Source organism: Eretmochelys imbricata, chromosome 6, assembly GCF_965152235.1.
Source record: "Eretmochelys imbricata isolate rEreImb1 chromosome 6, rEreImb1.hap1, whole genome shotgun sequence".
NCBI lineage: Eukaryota > Metazoa > Chordata > Testudines > Cheloniidae > Eretmochelys > Eretmochelys imbricata.
Window position 1 is genome coordinate 41,263,239 of NC_135577.1, and position 19,528 is coordinate 41,282,766.

At 40.8% G+C, this 19,528-nt stretch overlaps 1 long non-coding RNA gene across 1 annotated transcript in view; it reads left to right on the forward strand.

The window, feature by feature from the left end:
- LOC144265652 (uncharacterized) overlaps positions 1 to 6,064 on the forward strand; it is a 6,746-nt gene extending 682 nt beyond the window's left edge. Inside the window, exons 2-3 of the long non-coding RNA XR_013346329.1 lie at positions 2,070 to 2,160; positions 5,892 to 6,064. This is a non-coding gene — a long non-coding RNA (uncharacterized LOC144265652). The remainder of the gene's footprint in view (positions 1 to 2,069; positions 2,161 to 5,891) is intronic.
- The last annotated feature ends 13,464 nt before the right edge of the window (positions 6,065 to 19,528 follow it).

Consider the following 19,528-nt stretch of genomic DNA (forward strand, 5'->3'; position numbering starts at 1 on the left):
ATCTGGGCCTGGTTCCTCTGCAGGGCATCCACTGACTCCTTTGCAGAACAATGGAAATTGTCCACAGTGGGCATCCAGTTCCCTCATTTTGTATTTATGAGTCATGACACCCTGTCTCTGTTCTCAGATTTGTAATCCCACGTAATTAGTTGATTTCTGGGTTCAGTGGCATCTCTCCCTTATGAGGTGGTGGGCCTTTCATTTTGGTGGACTTATGCCCATCCTTCTGAGACTTCAAATAGGACCAAAGAGGTGGTCTTTTGGTAAAGTATGAAGTGGGAGAGAGAGCATTCCTTCAGTCTTGCCAAATTACAGACCCCAAATTTAGGAGATATTCAGTTTTCAAATTAGTTTATTTAAATGAAAATGTATTTAAAGAATTCACAATCAATAGCATGACAAAGTTTAGGATCACCTGCAACATCATTTAAGGGTTCAAGATGCCTGATAATGTGGTACAGATGGTCATAACCAGTCACTATAAAATTACAGACTGCTGAGATGGAACGTCACTGCTTTACAAAATCCACTTTTGCTGTTCCTGTTGCACTGACAACTATCACAGCTCTCTCAGTAAATGAGCTTGGTGTATTTGCTGTATGAACATTTCACTAATATCCATGCTCTGTATGCATTCAATTGTAGTAATACAGACATTTTCAATTTTTCTTCTTTTTTTCAACTTCTTCCCTCTGACCATTTCTAGGTGGGGAGGTTAAAGAGTTCACTGCTGCCTGTGTAAACTATTCCTATTAACCAATCTTGATTAAACAGTATTCTTGTACTGCAGGGGTCTCAAACTCAATTTACCTTAGGGCCAGTGCCAATCCTCAAATCCTCCCAGCGGGCCAATAATTTTACTCATACTGCCCAGAACCCGCCTCCCCAAACTCCAACCCCACCTGCCTAAGGCTCTGGGATAGGGTGACCAGCTCTCCCATTTTTATAGGGACAGTCCCGTTTTTTGGGACTTTTTCTTATATAGGCATCTATTACCCCTCACCCCCGTCCCATTTTTCACAGTTGCTATCTGGTCACCCTACTCTGGTAGGGAGTTTGGGTGGAGGAGGAGGAGGTCTGGGGTAGGGGATTGAGGTGTGGGGTGCAGGCTCTGGGAGGGAGTTTGGGTGCAGAAGGGGTGAAAGGTTGGACTCTGGGACGGAGTTTGCGTGGGGGAGGAGCTGTGGGGTGGAGACTCTGGGATGGAGTTTGGGTGCTGGGTACAGGCTATGTGCTGGAGCAGGTGGTGGGGGTGTTGGAGGAGGAAGGGGTGCAGGCTCTGGGAGGGAGTTTGGGAGTGGGGAGGGGGTGCGGCGTTTACCTGGGGTTCCAAGGCGGGATGGGCCGGGGGCCTCCGCATGCTGCTGCCCCCAGGCACCACCCTTGCAGCTTCCCATTTGCCACAGGGGCGCTTGGGTAAGGGGCAGCATGCAGAGGCACAGCCCCTCTCCTCCCTGGGGCGGCAGCCACATGAAGCGAGCGCGCAGGAAGCCCCTCAGCTCCACTGCGCTGCTGGTGGTGGGCGGGGCCCCGGCCATTTTAAATTGCCCGGGGGCAACAGTCGGGGCCAAGGGAGAGACCCGGCCCCAAAATTGCTGGAGCCCCGTGGGCCACATTGGGGAGGTTCTCAGGCCACAGATGGCCTGCGGGCCAGGAGTTTGAAATCCCTGCTTTACTGGAAAGACAAGAGACCCAGATCCTCAAAGTTATGTAGGAAATCAGTAGGTGTTAGGCACGTAAATACCTTTGAGGATCTGTGCCAAAGTGCATACCTATTCCAGTGTCTCTGATTTCCTTCTGCCATCATTCTAATCCTACCTAAGTGCTCTTTATCTGTCTTTCACAAGACTACTGTTCTGTAGGGGCCACAATCTTCAGTTCTGTTCTTGGCCCTCTGCTCTTTTGAACCTTTGTTCTTTTCTTGCTTGTCTTTTTGCCACCATTATAGTTACCACTTTTGTACTGATCATATTCAAGTATATGTATCTTTTGACTCCTTTAGTTTTAGAATTCGTTTTAATGTTTAGTAATCTTTTATAACTAATAAAACAATACTCTTCTGCTTATAGGTGCAAAACTAGTCCAGGAGGGATACTATCTACAGAGCTGAAGGATGATTTCATGAGACTTGTCATGACAAACAAGAAATCCAACTGTACAGTAAGTTGCTGAAATTTAATCCTTCCTGGGGCTAAAATCCTGGCTAGTAAGTCAATGACAAAACTCCCATTGTCTTCAGTGGGGCCAGGATTTCATCTTAGCTCTTGATAAGCCTCTTATGCTTCCCTTCTTTGTTCTTGTTATCAGTTTAGTTTTTTTTATTTCATTTGTTGTTGGTAGGCACTACTGAATAGCTACACAACTAAGCAACATTACATTAAAAACAAAAACAACAACAAAAAACTCTACCAAAACAAAACACTTCACTGAACACACAATTCTCCTACTTGGGAAAGGATGAGAAAACAAATGGTATGTGACCGATGTTAGTCACATTGCTAGCTGCACTTTTGGAAGGTGCCCTGATACCACACTGATGAGTGTCAAATAAGAACCTATTTAGAATATCTTATATAAAATACTTGCTAACACTCAGAAAAATTTGTATATTTTAATCATTCGTTTAATCTAAAGTTGAGCTGAAGATGCAAAAGTCAGATCCAGAAATGGATTGAAAACACTCAGAATTCTGAGGCTTACAGGGATTTTGGTTCACCCCATTATAAAGATGGGGAAGATTAGCAAAATTCAGATTCTGATCCGGATCTGAGCTCAGACTTTGAACACTTTTTAAATATTGGGGTGATCACTATAAAGGTTTTGATTCTCTTTATTCATTATATTAAAAGCTGGTTCAAAAATTAACTTTTTCTTGCCAGAAGTTAGTTGCTATATTTTTTCCCTGTGAGATGATTATCATTATATGGTAAGAAAATGACAGGCATGATTAAACTTAATACCCCAGAAGAATAAATAGTGAGGCAAGGTGATTAGAACTCTGCACTGAAAGTCAGGTGTCTTGAATTCTAATCCTAGCCTTGCTACTGACTTTCCTGTGTGACCTTTTGCAAGTCACTTGATCTGTTTGTGCCTCAGTTTCCCATCTGTAAAATGAAGATATTATTTAACTAACTCTGTAAAGTACTTTGAGATTTTAAGATTATATATATTATACGTATAGATATGCATATATATATTTGCATTTTATAACTATTAATATTGTGCCCATTTTTATGATGTATAAAAACAGTCTGAAAGATTATTCATTTTACATTTTTTTCCAGAAAAGTTTTTTTGCCTTCTATGTTTTACATTACAAATTAAAGGTGTACCTCCTCTGTTTTTCTTGGAAAACTCTATGAACAGCTAGAGAACTCGTAGATTTATGACATCACAGGTACTTTGGAAAGAACTTGATTAACTGTGAGGGGAGGGGATTTTTATTTGGAATATTGAAGTTTTTAGTTTTAGTTTGTTTTTAGTTTGTATCTTTATCACTCAAATTCCTATTAAGTGCAGGTAAAGCTCTCTTGTTAAGTATTCAACATGTGTCCCTTTAGCGAAGGGCTGAGAAAATCCCCAGTCCGTATCTCTCCATTGTTCAGGGGAGACCTCCAGTATACCAGGGAGACAAGGCTTGATAGTCCTCATATTTGCAAGGTTAAAAAAAAAAGCCCCAAAATTGGTGGAGGGACGAAACATCCAAACCTAGTTTTCCTTTCCTTCTCCTATTACTAATCATTTTTATAATTCATATTCACTAGGGGTCGGAGTATCAAAAATGTCTGCACGATTTAAGACCAAAGTCCGTCTGAAAGTCTTGCACTCCTAAATTACTTCGTTTCTTTTGAAAATCCTCCACTAGATTAGTAGCACTGTACTGTAAGCCACTTCCTTGCCTTCACTGCACTGGGAATTATAACCAACATTAGAAAAGTTACAGTATGCCTAAAATTCCAGTATGTTCTCTGCCTACATAGTGGGCAAAAATCCAGCAGAGTTAGGCAGGATTGGCCATGAAAGGAAGGGATGCTGCTTCTGGAGCATATTTTCCCCTCCATTGACACCCCTCCCCCTGTCCCCGAGAAGCTCTGAAAGGTGTGAGAGGGTATGGCTGTGGGACAACTGCTCTCCTCCTCATTTTCCCCATCACATCTACATGCTGTGGAACCTTCCAAAACATAAGAGGAAAGGATCTGGGGGAAGCATCCACAGGAGAGACCTGGGCAGGAGCTATCCTGCCAAGGGGACAGAAGGGAACAAAGTACCCAGTATGAAAGTACTTCTGGTGCTAGGATGAGTAGCCTGCATAGGCAACTATAAGGCCCCAAGATTGATAACTAGGTTAAAATCTTTCCAGTGTCTTATGCTTAATAGCAAATACCTTTTGTAGGAAGGATGTCCTGGCTTATTATTGCTTGGGAATAGTAGCTGTTAGTAAAGAACTTTTTCATACTCTAAGTCGTAGACTAATTCAAAACAGACATTTCTGTGAGGGGAAAAAAAAAAACAGTAATAAAATTTGCAGTACCAAGAAAAGGGAGCTGAAGTGATTACTTTTTAATGGGCATTTTGAGGTTGGTACTGCAACCCTATGTTTTGTATTGTTTACACTTGAAAGTGTGAATCATCTTGCTGATTTAATGCTTGGTAGACTCTTAATTCTGATGTCAATAACTTATGGTTTTTAAGTGCAGTATAGTCCATAATGACTGGATTTGCTTCATGCTTCAAAAGTTTAAACAATCTGCAGTATGAAAAAAATATATATTGTTTTACTCATCATAGCACCAGGAGGGCCTTCCTGAAGTGATAATGCTGTTTGTTGAGCAAAAAGAGCATATGGTGTTTATGAATATCTAGCCTCTATGTTACAAACAAAACTTCAGCCTTAAAGTCGAGAAGAGCACTAATTAAAATATCATTAAAGGTTAATGGATTCCTGTGCATGATGGATTAATTTTAACAATTAATTTTAAAGAGCTTTTAGAAACAATGGCTCCTTGAATATTAATAGAATGTGTTTGACTTTAGGAGAGAAAAAAATCTTAATCCCTGTGTTGATATGCTATGCAGTAGTTAGGAAAAAGTAGTCATTTACAATGAATGGTAGAGATACAATGACTAAAGGAAGCCACTGTAATTATTGTGCTTTAACAAGGGCAGATGTTATTCTTGTAGTTCTGGAAATTTCCTGTTATGAAAATGTCGCAATTCCCATTAAAATACAACTTCTTGGCTTCAACTTCACTTTATAAATCGGGGCTGAAGTTCCACCTCCCCTGCAGGAAACCTGATTAATTTATCTTTGCATGGGGAAGTCTGTGCTAGCTGAGGGGAATGCAGTCTACAACTCCAGTCTGTAGGAATACTGTGGGCCTGCAGAGCAGAGGTCTGCAATCATTGCTCTAGTCCGTGTGCTGGAATACTGGCTGCAACTCCATCATGCCCCTATCAGGAGTTTTGGATGATTGGATCACAGTAACCACAGATACCGTGGTCTTGCCCTGAACATGTTCTCAACAGATCACTATGTCCCAACCTATAACAATTTTTAGAAACTGTGAAATATTTCTAAAGTACTTTGTAAAATGTGTGCACATACAAGAAAATATATCATTTTCAAGCTCATACCATTAAAACCTTTATATTGTGTCTTGCCATACTATCATTTATTGTTGTATATTCCACATACTTTACAGATAAACTATTTTAGAAATGTTTTAATGATTTTGGATGCCTCCATCTTTTGGGTGCCCAACTTGAGAAACTAAAACTATTTATTTTTAAAAAGGATTTTGAAGTTTTTTAGAGGATGGATGGTTAGTACTTTGAAAATCTTGGCACTACTGTTTTCATCCCAAAGCACTTCAAAAATGTCTTTTATCCAGCACCACTGAAAAAACCAGCCACCTCTGGAGAGACAGGCACTGGACAACCAGTGTACAGCATGCTGCCCAGGTATGGGTGGGAGAAGGGACATATTGGCTAAAAATACTAATGCAAACCTCATTTGTCATGGGATCTTTAATTTCTGCTCTTTGCTGTGGTGGTAAACCCGGATGCAGGCTCATTGTACGTTATTAAATAAATAAAACACTAAAATAACTATTGACCATGCAGTTTTAAGGTCTTCTCTGAAATACTCCAACACATTATATTGCGCGGTGCTTACTTTATTTTTCCCAGAAGGATTAAGGTGTTAGAGGACTCTGTTGGCATTTGAATTTGAGATCCCAGGAAATGTTTTTTTAATATAAAATTTATGTGGTTTTTTAAGCTACTGATCTTAGGGAAGTTAAGTAAAAGAATGTGCTTTAGTTACCACTGAAAATGTAACATCTCTATATATGAGACTGTGTTTTATATAACTGAATCTGCAACTTATTAGAGAGACAAGGTGGGTGAGGTGATTATTGGACCAACTTCTGTTCGTGAGAGAGACAAGCTTTCGATCTTACACAGAGCTCTTCTTCAGGTTTGGGAAAGGTACTAAGGGTATGTCTACACCGGCAGAGTTACAGCGCCGGGAGTTACAGCGCCGCTCAGAGAGTGCTGAAGGGAAACCGCTGTTGTGTGTTCACACTGTCAGCTGCCCGCACAATAGCGTGTTCATGCGTGTGGCACTTGCAGCGGTATTCAGAGCGGTGCACTCTGGGCAGCCATCCCACAGAGCACCTCTTCCTCTTCTGCCGCCAAGACTTGTGGGAAGGTGGAGGGGGTCGCGGGGCATCCTGGGTCCTGTCCCAGTGTCCCGTGATGCATTGCTTCGCATCCCAGCAATCCCTGTGCTTCTGTCCGCACTTGGCGCCATCTTTCAACGATTTGTGTAGTGCGTACTCTGCCTCTTCAGGCTGCAGGAATGGATCCCGCACTATTGACTAATATGCTGCTCACTCTGATTAACATGTCACAAGTGGTAGTGGAGTTATTCCTTAAACTACAAAGGCAAGAAGAGTGCCATTGATCTTGCCACACATACTAGCTACGACACGAGATTGCTTGTGGCATTAATGGAGGTGCTGACCACAGTGGAACGCCACTTTTGGGCTCGGGAAACTAGCACTGAGTGGTGGGATCACATTGTCATGCACGTTTGGGATGACGAGCAGTGACTGCAGAACTTTCGGATGAGGAAAGCCACATTCATGGGATTGTGTGATGAGCTCGCCCCAGCCCTGTGGCACAAGGACACGAGCTGCCCTACCATTGGAGAAGCACATGGCGATCGCATTATGGAAGCCGGCTACTCCAGACTGCTACCTATTGGTTGCTAACCAGTTCGGAGTGGGAAAGTCAACTGTTGGATTCATGTTAATGGAAGTGTGGAAGGCCATTAATTGCATCCTGCTCCAAAAGACCGTGACTCTGGGCAACGTGCGTGCCATTGCGGATGGCTTTGCACAAATCTGCTTCCCTAACTGCTGAGCAGCAATAGATGGCATGCATATTCCAATTCTGGCACCAGCCCACCTAGCCACCGAGTACATTAATCAAAAGGGGTATTTCTCAATGGTTCTCCAGGCCCTTGTTGATCACCATGGGCATTTCACAGACATTGACACAGGCTGGTCCAGAAAGGTGCATGACGCACACATCTTTCGGAACACTGGCTTGTTCAAGAAGCTGCAAGCAGGGACTTTCTTCCCAGACCAGAAGATCAGCGTAGGGGAAGTCGAAATGCCCATTGCAATCCTGGGAGACCCCGCCTACCCTTTAATGCCGTGGCTTATGAAGCCATATATGGGATACCTTGACAGTAGCAAGGAGCGGTTCAACAACAGTCTGAGCAAGTGTAGAATGACTGTTGAGTGTGTTTTTGGCCATTTAAAGTCATGCTTTTGCTGCCTATATGGGAAGCTGGACCTGGACGATGACAATATTCCTGTGCTTATAGCCACGTGCTGTACACTCCATAATTTTTGGGAGGGGAAGGGTGAAAGCTTTACTCAGGGCTGGACCGCTGAGGCTGAGCACCTGGAGACTGAGTTTGAACAGCCAGAGACCAGGGCTATTAGAGGGGCGCAGCGCGGGGCCATAAGAATCAGGGATGCCTTGAGGAAGCAATTTGATGCAGAAAGCCACTAATATTTGTTATGCTTGGGAGTGCAGTGCTTAATGCTAGGAGGTGATTGTGATTGGTGTAGACGATGCACTATGAAGGTTTAAGATAATTGCCTGTTGCTTTGCAGGGTTCTGTTTGCTTTCAGTTAATAGAATAGAGATTGTTTTCAAACCAACACAATTCTTTTATTAAAAAACAACAACCAGAGGAGAGAATCAAACAAAAAAAACACATCAGCACTGAGGGGAATGGGGGAAGGGAAAGTCCCAGGAGGAGGTGGGATCCCGGGACAGTTAAAGGTTTGTGTATGTCCAGGGATCATATCCAACCTTCTCCTTTGGAGTATAGTGCAGTGGGTACTGTACTTCAGCAGGGCCAAACTACAGAGGAACGGGTGTTGAGTGCAATGGGTACTGGGAGTCTGCAGGGTTGGACTGTGATGGGACAGGAGTGGAATGTAGCTGGTACAGACTGGAGCCAGGAGGTTGATAAAAGTGTGTTGGTGGTGTGTGTGGGACGCATAGAAAAAGGTTTTGCGACAGCGGCTGTAGCGGAGGGCGGGCACGGAGCAGCTCGGTTTGCAATACTAGTTTTGTCTGGAGCGTGTCCACTTGGCACTCCACAATGTTTAAGAGATGCTCTGTGGCTTCATTCTGGCGTGCCACGTTCACCTTTCTGTCCCGCTTCTTGCTGTCCCGCCACTCCTTCAGTTCCTGCTTTTTGGCTGTGGAGTGCAACATAACATCACTCAGAAAGTCCTCCTTAGTTCTTTGTGGCCACTTTCTAATTCTGTGCAGCCATACAGCTGGCGATAACAAAGAGGGAGGCTGGGCTCCCAAGGTCATCTCTGTGAAGCCAAAACACAACACACAGAACACTGATTCAGTGATTTAAAACACAGCCAGTATTCACATACCTGTCACTAACTGGCTGATCCCAGGCATGCACCCATGAGCCACAAGATGCCCAAAATGGTGAATAGCTGCAGGGGCAGAGGAAATCAGTGTTCCTGGACTCCACTGTACACTAGGAACATGGCTCTTGGGGAGAGCCAGCACTGTAGGGGGAGTCTGATAATCATTCCTGTCGCACATTTTCCACAGGCTGTGTTCATTATGGAAAATATCTCGCTGATGAGGGTGAGCAGGGAATCAAGGGAGGGTCTTCTCCAGACTGTGGCTTCCGCCCTGGCCCTTATGCAGCTCGCCTGTGTGCAGCAATGTCCCTCCCCTCCCCGCCCCATGACTGCAGAGTGACACGGGAAAGTTACCATTAATAGGGCAAGAAACAAAGCAGCTCTGCCAAAGAACCTGCTGCAGCAGATTGCCCAGTATCTCCATGAGAGTTTCCTGGAGATCTCTGAGGCAGATTCTCGTGAAGTGAGAGAGTCAATCAATAGCCTTTTCCGCTGCTCAGACTAGGTATGTGGTGGTACATGCATCATACAGACACAAGCCTGCTTTCTGCAACCCTCCTGCCTCCAACAACTCACTTCAGCGATTCCCCAAATCAAATTCACTTACCAGGGGCCTCCTCTAGTGTTTGCATTTTGCCAAGATCTGATAGCTGTGACTGGTTAGCCTCCTCTGGGGTAGAAAAGAGCTCCTGGCTGCATTCATCTCTGACCTCTGAGTCATCCTCTGCCTCTGGGTCCCCTGCCCCCTCCATATTCTCATCCACGATTGCCTCCTCCTGGCTCAGTCCACTCTCAACTGGCACGCGAGGCACCAAAATATCCACAATGGACTTCGCAGTGGAGGTGGAGTCGCCACCTAGTATCATGTCTAGCTCTTTGTAGAACCGTGGGCGCAGCACTGGAGCAGCAGTTTGCCTCCCACGCCTTATGGTAAGTATTCTGCAGCTCCTTCACTTTGACCCTGCACTGTAGTGTGTCCCGGTCATGGCCCCTTTCTGTCATGCATCGTGAAATCTGTCTGTAGGTGTCATAATTCCTATGGCTGGAGCGCAGCTGGGACTGAACATCCTCCTCTCCCCAAATGTGATGAGGTCCAGCAGCTTGGCATTGCTCCAAGCAGGACATCGCCTGGTAGGTGGAGCAGGCATGGCCACCTGGAAAGAGGCACTGAAGACCACTGCACGCATCACCAAGCAAACAGAAAGGGGACTTTCAAAATTCCAAAGGAATTTTCGGGGTGGGGATAACTGTTGGTCTCCTGAGGGCAGGGCAGTAGAGTTTAAACCGATGACCCGAGAGGCAAGAACAGGCATTGTGGGACACCTCCCAGAGGCCATTTGCAGTGCTGGAACCAGGTTGTCTACACTGGCACCGGGGTGCTGTACCCCGGTGCAGAAAGCTGTACACCTCTCGTTGGTGTGTGTTTTTTACAGGGCTTCAAACTGTGCAGTTTCTGTGCACTAAGTGGCTTGGCAGTTTGTACACCTCGGGAGTTACAATGCAAAAAGCTGCTTTACTGTGCAGAAACTTGCCAGTGTAGAGAGGGCCTAAGTGTCACAGCTAAATACAAGATCAAAGAGATAGTTTAGCATAAGTAGTTAGCACATATTCTAAAAAGAAAAGGAGTACTTGTGGCACCTTAGAGACTAACAAATTTATTAGAGCATAAGCTTTCGTGAGCTACAGCTCACTAAGGGACCAGTCAAGGTGAAGTGGCCAATTAACACTTCTGTTGTCGTAGGAGAAAATGAGGGGCTTAGTGGGTTACAGATTGTTGTAATAAGCCATAAATCCAATGTCTGTATTAAGACTGTGATTTTTAGGGTCTAGCAAAGTTATGAATTTAAGCTTCCAGGCTCGTCTTTTGGAAGTGTTGTGCAGGTTTCCTTTGAGGATGAAGACTGATAGCTCAGATATAGAGTGATCATGTTGTGAAAAGCGTTTACCATGGGTGCTCTTTTATCCTTTTCCTGTGTGAGTTCATTCAAAAGCATAGGGATTGTCTGGTTTGAGCCACATAATTGATATTGGGCATTTAGTGCACTGGATCAGGTACACCACATATTGTGATAGGCATGTGTAGGACCAATGGATCTCGAAACATGTACTGTGGGGGATGTTGATCACTGTCTGCAATTTATAATATTTAAATATTTAGTGCATGAACCCCATGCTGGCTCTGGCATGGATGGGGTTAAAACCTGGTTTCAAGCAGCCAGACATCCCTGCAAAAACAGTGAGGATTGCAGTGGAATGCAGCCACCTGACAAACTGGCTGTTAGCAGTCTACTAATACTAACAAGAGTGAGTGGATTAGGAAGATCTTCATGGTGGAATGCGTGCAGGCCCCACCCACTGCAAGAAAGTGTATGAACCAGAAGAGAGAGAGAGCACAGAAAAGTCCAGCATGATTTCAGAAGGACCTAGCATATAGCTATATCTAGTCAGTGGCCAATTTATTTTCAGCCTCTTTAGGGGTGGTATGAAGAACAGAGAGAAGAGGGGTTGAGTGATTGACACCCATTGTAAACCAGAGATTATTTTGCTGCAGTAGACAGGGCCAGAAAAAAAGAGATGGAGTATAGAGCAGAATGGGTGTCCTATCCTGCATTTTCTGGGCACTGTGATGAAGAAAACAATTCCTTAAGCTTTTAAGGGCCATATCCTGCAAACTCGTACTCACATGAGAATGCTTTATGGAACCAAGTAGCCTTTTAAGTCAATGGGTTTTAGGGTTGGGCTATTGAGGCCCAGATCCTCCTCCCTTGAAGGGGATCCTTCACACACACACAACCCACCTTTCCATACAAAAGAGGAGCACAAGCACAGCTGCTGTGGTGACACTTTTTCCTTTTCCAGCTTGGGAGGACTTTCTAAGCAATCTGATATCTGGATGAAGAGATGAAAATTGAGTTGGCTGGGGATGGTTTGGGTGGGAGGGATTATTGCAAATAGACCCAACCTTGTGGAATCTGGTGAGAGAAACTGGCACCCCCTCCAGCTCTGCAACTATTGTGTCTTTTCTGCTAAGAGCTGAGATCCTTGACACACTGGTGACCAGAAGGAGACTGTGGTAGTGTGGCTTGGAGCCATGCTGCTCTGGAGCAGGGGGGAATCCTGGCAAAGACTTCTTCATTTTAAGACTCCTCTCACTTCTTTTTCCTCAGCAGGAGAAGATCTGGCTATAGTTAAGACAGCATAGGTAGGAAAGCCTTTACTTTAAATGTGAACTATGGATGGTAACTTGTCCAGATAAAGTAAGAACTGACCCAAACCTTCACCCAAAACTCAAACGAATCCCAAATCAAAATATATTTGTTGTCCAGAAAAGTATGGACTTTATTATAAAGTTTGACTTTATTATAAAAAATTAATTTTACCTTTCCTGTGCATCTGCATTTCCTGGTTCTGGCTGGGACAGGAAGGGTAAGTGCTAAAATACCTTTTGAGACCCTGTTCTTGCAAGATATATTAAATATCTCACTAGGAAGCCCATTTTGTGATACTACCAGCTTTTCTAATCTTAGGAAGTCTGAATCATTTCAGCAAATATGGGAATTTTTGCATGCTTATCTGCAATTGTTTTTTATCTTAAATTGTTCATAAATAATCAACATCTCCCTGCTTCTTTCAAATCCATCCTAATAACATAGATTTTTTTTCTACCAGCCATTGCTCAGACTAACCTGTCACCCACATTAAAAAGGTAAAAAATAAAATATGCTCTGAATTTAATAAGTAAAATTCAGTATTACATTATTAATAATAGTTGGCTCTGACATGGAACTTTTTGTCTCCAAAAAGCCCTTACAAATATATTTTATTTGGACTATGGACACACTTATTTTGGAGCTTGTGTAGCAGGTGTTTTTCTTAACCATTTTTAGGAGAAATCCCAAGTTTAGAGGAAATGAGCAGTCTATTATTTAAATTTCCTGAGATTAGAGGAAGAACACTTTGCCAAACAATGCCTCTTCACTTCAAAACCTCTCCTCATAAATTATGTTAGAAGATCTTATTAAAAGTCTGTAAAAATTTCCTATTAAAAATGGTTGATTGCAGTCCAGACCATCACAGCTTTTGTGCTTTCGTTGAAATACCACAGCTGTCGCGAAGAAATATACTGTGAGACAAAAGGTTTTGTTTCCTTAGTAATAAATTATTTTTGTGATATCTGAAGAAAGATAAAACTTTCACTTACGTTTGAGTGAAGGAAGATTCTAGTGATAACTTGTTTAAAAATCTATAAAAAGAATATAAGAATGTAGATCTAGATAGCAAATTAGAATCAGACTTCCTTTTAGTTTAGTAAAGCAATTACTTCTGAAGTCAGTGAAGATTATAACCATGGATAATGGAATGACTTACTAAAGCACAATGACTATATCTCAATAGAACCTCAAGTTGAAATTTTCAACTCTGACCTTCGGAAACAATATAACAGAAACCTTTAGCACTGGCAAGTTTTAAACCAACCAAACCAAATTTTTAAAACCAATCAAATTTTTAAATGATAAGAAGCAGTCTGTTTACTAATATATTTACAAATAGAGCTGGGTAAATACTGCAAAATTTTTCAGAGGCTTTTTACAGATTTGCTTTGACTATGTTTGTTTTTCCATTTATCTACAAAATATGAGTTTTCTGTTGGGAATTTTTGCAGAAGCAGCAAATCTATAGGATATAATGGAATATGTTTGCATAAAGCAAATATTGATTTAGTAAACCCAAGCTTTTATACTGAGGACATAATTCTAAGCATTATACTCACCCAATCAGGGAACAGAAATATACCATGTGACCTACATAGCTAGTCAAAACTTAATAACACACTTGTATTTTGTGCACAGCCTACAGCCTAAAAATATTTACATAAATTATATGGCAAGTAATGTTTTATGAAAGATAAAGAAAATCACAATTTGCTCCTGGACAATTTGTAGAAAAAAGGTCAAATTAACTGTATAAATTATTTGTTGTAAACAGATACTGATGAATAATTTATAAGTATATTGAGAAGAAATATTATAGATCCTAGAAAAAAGAGTGCAAGAGATATTTTGGGTTATTAGCACAGAAATTAGTTTGCTTCTATTATTATTTATTTTTAAGTGTCAACACTATTCTTAAGTAGGCCAATTTCTTTACTGTGTGGCTAATAAAAGAGTTGACTGGAATCTTATTATCTCTTAATAGATAGATAGCACCAGTGATGTGCAGCGCAAAAAACTCCTCCCATTCCCTGAGGAGTTTTCAATGTAATTTGGACAAATACAATACAAGGCCTTGATCCTGTAATCAGATCCATTTGTACAGGCCCTTATGGAGCCCTGTAACTTTTTCCTCAACAGTGATTTTCTTATCAATCAGAATGAAGATCTGTAGCTCTCTTGTACAGCAACATATGTTGGGCACTGAATGTTTCAAACTATTGCACAAACATAAGAACTAAGTATTATTATTAACATACTAAATATCTTTAGTTTAGGGTCTAAATATGGGAAATTCGTCTTTGGAAATGATTTTTTCTGGAGGTCAGGGAAGAACACTATACGTCTTTAGTAACATGATCCTGATCCTGCAGTAGTTACTGAAGCCAAAAGTTCCATTAATTTGGAGCAAAGAATCACATATACAAGTAACTTTACTCAGAGGAGTAGCCCCATTGTCACCGTTTGCGGGCTTTGCCAAATTTCTGAGGGCCAGATTCTAATATCCTTACTCACATTGAGTAGTATATTACTCCATAAGTAATCCCATTGATGTCAATGGGACCTTTTGTGGAGTGAGATGCTACTCAACAAAAGAAAGGGTATCACAATCTAGCCCTACTTTCATGAACTCAACATTAATAAATACTTAAAAGGAGTTCTCTTATTTAAAATGTCTATTTCATAATATTCAATAAATCAAAATTACTAAATCATTTTGCCAGTTGTTGGCCACGCTGATCAAAGACCGTTTCTTATAAACTGAGAACAATGGTGAGTGCTGTCTCTCTTGCTTCAAAATCAGGAGGTTCAATAAGAACAAACTAACTCTACAATAGTAGGACTCCTCTGCTTCATAAGATTTATTTTCTAATGACAATCCATAAAGATACATGAATAAAAATGCCAGGAATTTTAAACATTTTATATATATATATATATATATATATATATATATATATATATATATATAAATACCATACACTCAGATGATGCTTTACAAAACACACACATAGACAATACCCCTGCTCTAAGAAGCTTACAGTCTTTGAGAAATATGAACAATTTAAATGATTGCAAAACGGATGTACTCTTTATTTTATTGTGTGTATCCATTTTACTTTATATCCTAGAACTCTAGGCACTTTAGCATAGTCTAAAAATTAAACATACAATATAATTAAGATAGCATCCATCCTAATCCAACTCCCTACTCACAAAATATCTACCAAGCAATTAGATGCAAAAAAAACAGTCCCCAAAAACACACCCACCAGACACCTCAACCCTTCTCATATGTCCAGGAGAACAGATGGACCTTCCAGTGCACCCTGAAGGTCAGCAAACTCAAGGTCTTTAGGACCAATGGCGGGAAAGAGAATTCCAAAGTCAGGGGCCCTTCACATTAAACACCCTGCCACCAGACCCCTTCCCTTTTAAACCGAAGGGTTTCCAGCTTGAATACCTTCACTGATTGCAACTGCAGCAGAATCGCAAGAGGAGAGAGAGAAACTCTTGGGTAAGCAAGTTTTATTCCAGTTAGGGCTTTATAGGTTAAACTCCATGTGAAAACTAACAGGCAGCCAGTGCAGATACAGTAGAGCAGTGGTATAATATGTTATTTGGGAAAACTCCCCTTAATAGGCAGATAGATGCATTCTGCACTAGTTTAAGCTTCTAGATAGCTTTAAGGGATAGCCCTATTAAAGAGCACCTTTCAGTAGTCTAAATTTGAGGCATCAAAGACAAGAGTCACACTAGTGAGAATCAGATCTGAAAGAAATGGTAATCCCCTAAAATGCCTCTTCTCTTGTCCTTACATGTCACCATGGCTTACAGATGACCTGGGACAGATGAAGTGAGAGGGAGGATGGCTAGAGCACTAGTGTGGGAAGTCTCATGTTGAAACTAACTGCATTAATAGGATTTAAAAAAAAAAAATCACTTGTGACTGTAAAAGGCAAAGGTTCTTGGTCTCCATCATTGCCTCTGCAAAATCTCAAAGAAGACTGTTTCTGATGGTAAACAGTTGCTTCGTCTGGTTGTCTCTTCTCAGTGGCTGAATCAAATCCCTTCCATTGTGAGAAAATCTCTAGTTTTTATGTGGAGAAAATACTTGGATTTGCTCCGAGCTCTGCATCTGTGAGGCAGAACAATATATAAGTCAAAGGGTGTTGAACTGCTCTAATTTACACCAGTTTACATGTTTTTCCTTCTTGGTGTGTAAATTACCACTTTAGATTCCATTGCACGCTGGTAGAGTATAAGTAAAAGGGACGCCGTAAGGAGGTTTAGTGTAAAGATGGCCTTGTGGATAGAGCTGTTTGGAAAAATTCCAACAAAACATTTTTTCATCAGAATTTGCCAACTGATTGAAATGGAAACATTTTGCAGAGATGGTTCAATTTCAACAAAGTCCCTCTGGAAACCAGATAGGTTTCCATCAGATTTCCTGGTTTCCTGCCAGCTTGCCTGCCCAGCTCCTCAGGAGCCAGGACTGCCAGGGTCTACAGCTTTGGAGCAGCCTGCCAGGCTGTTTTTTTATAAATTACATATTTCTCAAATCGTAAATACTGCTCCTAAAGAGGATACTGAAATGAGAATAATATGACTTCTAAGTACTAGAGCTTCTGATGTTAGCCTGAGTTTAAACTGTTTCATTTGCAACAGAATTGAACATCTACAAAGTATATTCAACCTCCTGCAGACTGCAGTTGTTATAAGAAAATAAATCACTTAAGCAGGGTCACAAGCAACAAAGGCCAATATGGGTTCAAAGTTTACAGGTCTCCACATTTATCAGGTAGAAATATGCTACATTTCACTGTTTCATAAAATATCCTTTTATGAAAAAGCCATCAATCTTTGTATGTCCTGCTAAAACTCTGATTTCTCAAATGAAAGAAATGAATGATGACACTGAATCAAAAAATCGTTTGAGTTTATATTTTTGCAGGACCACCATGACTTTCACATACGTTTTCAATTTCTGTAAGGATGTGATTATAGTATGGATATGTTTTACTCCCACAGCCTGTACTAAGGGATCTGTCAGAATTGTGTACCCTTTTCTTGGGCAGATCAGGATTAATTCAACCTTTTTTTTTTTTTTTTAAACTGCTGTGCTAAAAACCATGCTAGTGTTTAGTAAGTGGTAATCCGTTTACTTTTGTAATTTATCAAGAATTTTAATTTTATATATTCTCTATAACAAATATAGACGTTTATATGTAAATTAAAATATGTATCTAATCTAGGAAAATAATTACATCTGCATTTGTTAATAGTTTTTTAGAATTAATTTTGTGTAATTTGCAGCTATTCTGCAAAATTTCTTCTTAATCCTTTTGTTTTAGCCTGCTTTTGGCTTTGTCTTACATTCTCTCTCTATCTTTTTAGTAGCCTTGCACCTCTTACATCAGCAGGACAATTTCTATGTAAAACAATTTTACTGCCATAAGTATACCCACATTGCAAGAATTGTAATGCTGGGGTGTAGCGTTTTCAGAGCACTAGTAGTATATATCCATTTCTAGGGTGGAGAGTGGCAGCCATCTGAACAACTGGCACACAAAACACTGTACAATAACGAGGGATGGAAATTTAAGCCAAAGACATGGGAGTAATCTGCTACTGTTTTGAAAAGTGTCATAGGTTCTCTAATGTCACTGCAGAGCAAAAACAATTTGTTTGTTTTTTCAGGTCTTGTCTGAAGGTGGACACAATTCACATAATTTTTAGTGGTATCTACCTCCAAAGAAGGAAAAGGTGAGAGTGTGTTGAGAATTGAACTTTTGTTTTCAAAGAGAGACCTGATGCTTGGATCTTAAGCCACTACTCTGGCAAACCCAGTACAGTCCCAACCATCTGGGTCATTGGTGTGGGATGAACCCTCGGTTGGAAGAGTTTTCTGTGATTTTTTTTTATTTGTTTGACTTATTTGATTTTTGAGTAATCTGACTCCACCTGTGCTTTATTCCTGCTGCATTATTCCACCAGTTTATGTGGTCCTCTCTTGAATTTCTTATCTGATCCCTGAGGAGGATTTTACTTTAGTATTTATTACAGAGCTTAATAAAAATAATAATTACTAAAGCAACCTTTGCATCTAACAAGACTTACGTTACATTTGATATAATCACCCATCAGAATAAAACATAAAATACTTATAATTCCTGAATTGTTTGAAAGTTGGTAAATGTTTTTCAGGAAATTGATATGTTTTTTGAATGCCCTTAGAAACCACTTTTTCGTAAAGTCTTCAATTTATTTTATGATACTGCACATAAAAATACACATCATACTTCCTTAGGAACTGAAAAGTTAGGTTGACTTACAATCAAAGCATATACTATCTAAATGTTTCTTTATACCTCTCAGTTTTCTCTCCCAAGGGAAAAAGGTTTAAAAGAAAGAAGTTGTGACTTTTGGGGAAGGAGAGCCAAGTCACGCATTGAATAGCAGTATTTGGTATGGAGCACTATAAGAATCTTAAAGACTAACACATTTATTTATCGGATGAAGTGAGCTGTAGCTCACGAAAGCTTATGCCCAAATAAATGTGTTAGTACTTGTGGCACCTTAGAGACTGCTTTTCTTTTTGTGGATACAGACTAACATGGCTGCTACTCTGAAACCACTATAAGAATGCAAGCCTTGCTGCATTGTAACTTGCAGTTACAAGGACTTGCGTAGTAATTTAAGCAGCTCATTCTTACATGCTATGAAATATATCTCATGACACTACCAAAGCCTCTGGAAAACCTTACATAGGAGAGGAGATATAAACAACTTTCAATGGGCACTATACATTACAAACTAAACATCTCCCTAAAACAAAATCTGTCTTGTCTGAGTAGACTGAAAGGAGAATAAACTTTCTATTCTGTTGGGGATGACCTTAAAGAAAATATTGCTGATGGTATAGAGCAGGGAACTAAGAAGTTGTGCTTTTTAGTTTTTCCAATGCATTTGAGAAGTATTGCAAACATCTGCAATTTGAAGGAGTTTGCTTCATGTTCCCCTCAAAGCACTCTGCAAAACGTTTAGGGAATTCTTTAGGTACACCACCAGATCTTCCAAATAATCCCACAAAAACCTTTAATGGGATTTCAGCATTTTTTGTCTGTAGCTGTCAGCACTGTACTGTATGGCAGTTCTTGTTGATGGGTCAAATAAATGGCTGATCTTCAAATCAAATAAATCCAAATTAGCCAAAAGAATGTGAGGCCTCTTGTTGGTAAAGTACATTGATCCCACAGCATTGTTTGATTGATAAATTGTTCATCATTTAATGTATTTTCCATATGAAGAGAGTCCCAAAGTTTCAGGTGACAA